The following is a 6,000-nucleotide window of genomic DNA, read 5'->3' as shown; positions in this document are numbered from 1 at the left end:
ATAATCTAAATCTATGCACTCAAAAGCTAAGCAAATATTGTACAACTGTGTCGATTAAATTGTGTTAATACATTATGCTGCTGAATAATAAAAAAAATTATGGTTTTTAATATTTTAGCATTGACTATTGGATACTGAAGTTTTTTGGATTATTGTATTGATAGCCAAAGATTTTAGTAAAAAAAAATAATAATAATAATAATAATAAAACGGAACACCATCGTCTAAACCATCGGTCTAAACACACAGCACGAACTGCGCCTTCAAAAGTGGAATCGCAAAACTGATGCAGCAGTTAGATTGCGTTAATATTTGTACGGCGTTTCACATACACCTTCGCTGACCTTTGCATTTTTTTGGTTATTTTCCTAATGTTAATGCTATTGGCTTTATTTTCGTTCAAAACCATGGTCCTGTTACTAACGCCTACCTTTTGTAAGAAACCGTCATTTGATGTAGGTCCTAGTCGAATCGGCAATTTTTAGATTTAAAGTGAACACTTTAAACATTACTAACTGTTCAAAAATTATTTGAGAATATAAAAAACCTTTACCTACATGCAAAAAAATTATGTTTTAAAACATAAAATGCTTTTTTAACAAAAAAAAATGGTTTATAATATTTACTACATTTATATAGTATTTAATACTATATATATTTAATATACTAATATACTATAGTGTATATATTTAATACTATATTTAATACTAATTTGATAACAGTCTAGTTTTTAATCCTTCTGTTAATTTATTGGTTTTCATTACAGTTGGTATTTTCGCTCGTTCTCAAAATATTATATGTAGCTCATCAAATATTTAAAACATTTAGGCTACGATAATTGAAATACGGTGAATTTAGCAATTTAATGTCAAAGCCGTAACATCTTGAATCAAAGATTTCCTACGGCAAGTTGTTTTAAATAGTCCACGTACTGTTTAGTAAAAGTTATACCATTTAGAACCTAGAGTGTAGAGGGAGAACTTTGGAAAATTTTGAATTTCCTTCCTTAAAAATCTACTATTATTATGGTACGGTGCATTTAGACCAAAACTTGAACATTGAAAGTGAACTACAGAAGTAATTTTTACAAAAATGTGAAGGATATCGTGTTGAGTATTCATATTTTGTAATACATTTTGAAGGTTATGTCGGCAAAACTTTTCACCAAGATTTTGGCAAACTGTTACATAGTTTGTGTTTTAGTCTAACTAAATTACATACAGCAGTTCAAAACTATCGAACTATTAAAAAAATACAATTGTAAAAATTCACAGTTTGTAAAACTACAGGAACTATACTGAATTGTTAAAAATAATACGCGCAATGGATAAAACATGTTTAAACATAAGTTTAAATGAAATGTTCAGCTAATTTTCAAGTATGATAACAAATATAAATTGGAGTATATTGATTCAGGCTATGATAGGAGACTTTTGAGTGTAATTGAGCGTTGAAGTAAAACATAGTTGAGCAAAGTGTTTTTAAAATATTTTACGTCACTAGGCCTATAGGTTTCTCTGTAAAAACAATACTTTTTCAACTGATTTAATTTACAATCTGTTCAAAGTTGAACAATACGCAAATTCAATAACAATACAACATTTAAATCTAACTTGAAAAACATGAGCTGGTGATTGACCACTAGCTAACAAAGAGAAAATCAATACTGTACTAAGAAAAATATACAAATATAGAATTTCTCATGGAGCAGTGAATACTAAATTGAAAATTGATCCCAGTGCAAGATGTTCTAAAAAGTTTAAAACAAACTAAAGCAATCTATAAATTTTACAATATTTTAACATAAATATAATTAAAAGGCCATAAAGCATGATAAAAATATATAAACACGATTTTAAAATTAATTATTTTTCGTAATCAACCAATCGAACAAATATTGCAGGAATTTAAAATAATTGATAACTCAAAACAGTTCATTTCCAATATTTTATTTGAATTCCAATAATAATTGATTGGCAAAACATTGCGCAGTTAAATAAAACAATAACTACAAGTAAAACCCTTTTTTAAATCTGATTTTACAAATCCAAAACGTACAAACTTAACGGTCCCGAATCCAGTTTGCTTTACTGCTCTAAACATAGGCCTAATATTAAAGTAGTGTTTCGCTTGGATGTATATTTTGAGACAAAAACAATACAAAGTATGTCATTTATACCATGCGATTTTGATTTTCGCCCGTGCTAGATCGTGTATTGATTGTCTTGTGCTCGGTACGTCTGGGTCTGAGAGTTTAGTCTCCAACCCAGAATGCTGCGCGATGCGCATGTCACAACCTAGCAGACGACTGCCAGCTCGTCGAGGAAAGATCTACTGTGTGGTGAAAAATTACAATTTTATGTTGTTGGTAAAACTGACTGGCATTACCAGCTGATTTCATTGTTGTCCAGTGCTGTATGGATTACATCGTTAAGTGTCTATCGATTTGTATTTGTGCAGTGGAATCCTGTCACCGGTTTTAGTTGTAATCGGGTTTATTTAGTGATTTAAGTGGTTGTGTTATAATTTAGTAGAATTGCGATTAATTAATTTATCGATTTGGTTCCGTAGCGAAACGGTAGGTCGAGAAAACATCGTTTTAAATTTTACAATTTAACTCAAAATTAACTAAAATTCCAGTGTTTACTCGTTTTGGGAGATTACCAAATGAAATAAGTGAGTGAATTTCAAAGTGTTGTGAACCCTATCATTCTGGAAAATACAGGATATACTTCTGTAAGGTAAGGGAATTTTAATGAATACATATACTGTACGTGCTTTCAATATTTTAATACAAAATAAGGTTGAAAAGCCGCAAGATGGTACGGGTTTAGGGTCCACCATTTTGAAAGGGCGCAGCACTTCAGTGGCTTTAGGGTGGAAATTTGGCACATTTGAGGTAGTTTATTGTATCAATCACCATTGTTTACAAATTTGTATCCCGTTTTGTAGCCCTATATTCCACGAATTGGCCAATGTTTGCCATAGGTGTGGTTCCATGTTTACTTGGCTGCTATCGATTGGTGGATAGGTTAGTCCGCAATCATGATGCAGTTTCTTACAATTTTGTTACAAATGTAAAAGTAAATTTTATATTTCTGGTGATTTTAAGCTTTAATTACTTTTATTATGTGATCAATCTAATTTTAAACAATGTATTTTACAATTAACTGGTAGTTTAGAATCTAATGTAGACTGGGTAAAGGTTTAGATTCTTGTTAACTTATAGTGTAATACAAAATTGTTTTTCTTAGGTATAACTTGATTGATATAATATTTTCTCATTGTAATAATTTGCGAACCGGGATTTTATTCATTTGGTTTTCTATTGTAAAATTTGTAATAAAGTTTTAAAATCACGATTAAGTTAGTTGAATAGTGATTGTGTAATGATATTTTTTTTATCTGTGCACTTATTTTTGATATTTCAATTATGCTCAATCACCATTGAAGTTTGCATCACTTTATTACGTACTTCAATGTCTAGTCTACATAATTTTATTTTTATTTATTAGGTACGGTATTGACAAATAATCAGAAAATCTCTTCGCATAATTAATGTTTTCCTAAATTCATTACGCCACAGAACATATAGCCCAAACTATTTTCAGATTATTATTTCATATTTATTATTATAGGCCTACAGCCTCGGGAATTGCTATGTACATTACAAATTTGACGTCTACACCAAATTGAATACCAAGTATGAAATTATATCCATAATATTTTGATTAGGCCTATAAATTACATTTTGGTTCCCCTATTAGCGGATTTGGAAATCTTTGTAGTTATTTAAATTTTAATTTTAAATATGTTTTAAGTGACTTCAATATAAGTTAACATTTTTTGATAAATTCTTCATTCATATACTATTATCATCACCTTCACCTGCCACGTCAATACTTTGGACTGAGGGAATTTCTAAAGTTAAGAGTTATTTAAGAAGTTATTAGTTCAAATTCGTACCGGTAATAGAAGGAAATTTACACTGTAGGCCTGCATACACGCCCAGTTTAAATAACATCCATAAAATGAGCAAGTGGGTTTGCTACTAGGTATGTAGAACACAAAAATTGAAATGCAAAAGCCTTTATTGGAAGATATTGATTCAATTTGGAAGTTACCAAATAGTTTTCAATTGTTACCCTTAAAACAACAAAATTCCGAATTTTTATTAAAACCTTTTTATATAGCTCCACAAAACAAATTATTTTATAACTGAAGCGTTTTGCAGGATTAACACTTCTGGAGAGAATTTACAACTAGGCCTAACTGTAAATTTCAAATTCCCATGTAAAAAGTAAACTGTTGTAATTTGCTGGTTTATGAATATACTAGCTGTAACCCGCGGGCTTTGCCCCGTTTAAATTCTTAATTTTCAAGATTATCTCGTTCGCATGGCTCAATCACGTCCTGGTTGAAGTAAACTCGTATACAGTAAACCGTGTGTTGGTTAAATATACATTAATTTTTTTAAATATAATGGATGGTGGTTTTTATCTTTGGGGGCCTCAAAACTAAAAATTAAAACGGTCCTAAGTGCAGGCCTTCACATGAAACCTAGGATATGGTAAAAGCTTATTTCGTATAAGGTAAATTCACTAAAGAGGACATAATATTATTACAGACTTTTTTAGGTAAATTTTTAACTGTGCTGTTAGTTAATTCCTACGGAGATGAAGTTATTCTATATTCCGGATTGTTTGGATGACAATTTTGCTAGCAACCTTCTAGCAAAAACATTTTGCCAATTCATCAACTACTACTTATATAATATTTTTCAATCTTATATTTAAGGGTAAACTATTTTCAAATTACTGATAACTTTACCTATCTCCTATGCTATTTCTTTTCAACTGATAAATAGGCTAGTTATCGATTTTATTTTTGAAATAAAAATTTAGTTGCCTCCTTAAATTAAGACATTGTGACATTGTTTAATCCATTTAGTTGGTCGTTGCAGGAAATTTAAAAGTTCATAAAACGTTAAACGCTCTTGTAACTGTTTGGGATATTTTTCCAGCACACTGTTAACTGTTAGAATATTTTCCAATTCATTAGGCTACTACTTTCATATTTGACGCCAAGAGTTGGAATTGAAGTCATTTAATTCAATGTATACAAATGATTCAACTACACTGATGGTTTTGTTTAGTATAAATAAATAAAATATATTTATAATGTTTTTGTCACGAAAAGTATTTATTTAATGCTACCATTCCCATTTGTTCAATGTAACACAATATATTAATTATATCCTTGTGGTTTTACGACCCTTAAATCAGCTTAAGTCAATGTTTAGTACATTACTGAGAGGGAGAACTTCTTTATTTACAACAAATTATTTTGCAGCATTACATGAATCAAATAAAAATATCACTTGGGTCACAATGACCTGTGCGTGATAAAAAGTTTACCAAAAAGTGCAGTGTGAGTATTTATTTTCATCTTAATTTTGTTGTTGTTGTTTCACAACTCAAAACATATTTCTGTCCAATTAAACTTTTTTTACTAAAAAAAATTGTCTTGTTTCTTAAACAGAGTACCGTATATCACACCAGGGTATTTGTTCAATTGTAATAATTACCGGTATTTCCAATGATAGTTTTAAATTTATTTAACAACATCAGCAGTACTAAGCAGTTAATTCAATTGCGACTAATTAAATTTCTCAAACACACATTCGGGTGGGGATTAGATTGGCACGAATAGTCTAATTAAACAAAATGTTCCAGCAATATTTAAGGTACATTTTTTATATGAATTTTCAATAATTTTGCATCGAATGAAACCTTAAACTTTAATTGCAATCAATAGTTTCAAAATATGTTTTTATAAAAATTATAAAAACCATATAAATCTTCAAAGTACATTTTTAATCTGAATTTCCAATAATTTTGCATCGAATGAAACCTTGAACTTTAATTGCAATCAATAGCTTCAAAATATGTTTTGATAAAAATTTTAAAAACCATATAACATATATTCCTAATAGATTTA

General features: G+C 29.4%; 1 protein-coding gene across 3 annotated transcripts in view; it reads left to right on the top strand.

The window, feature by feature from the left end:
* Window positions 1-2,296: 2,296 nt before the first annotated feature.
* The window catches only part of LOC129004987 (inactive rhomboid protein 1-like), a 278,942-nt gene continuing 275,238 nt past the window's right edge, over window positions 2,297-6,000 (top strand). For all 3 annotated transcript variants that reach the window (XM_054433719.1, XM_054433718.1, XM_054433717.1), the window contains exon 1: window positions 2,297-2,741. The gene's annotated coding sequence lies outside the window, so the exon portion shown is untranslated. The remainder of the gene's footprint in view (window positions 2,742-6,000) is intronic.

The sequence above is a fragment of the Macrosteles quadrilineatus genome, unplaced genomic scaffold (assembly GCF_028750875.1).
Source record: "Macrosteles quadrilineatus isolate MER2022 unplaced genomic scaffold, UCM_ALF_1.0 Scaffold_14__1_contigs__length_3811126, whole genome shotgun sequence".
In the NCBI taxonomy this organism is placed as follows: Eukaryota; Metazoa; Arthropoda; class Insecta; order Hemiptera; family Cicadellidae; genus Macrosteles; species Macrosteles quadrilineatus.
This window is presented reverse-complemented; position numbering and strand designations above follow the sequence as displayed.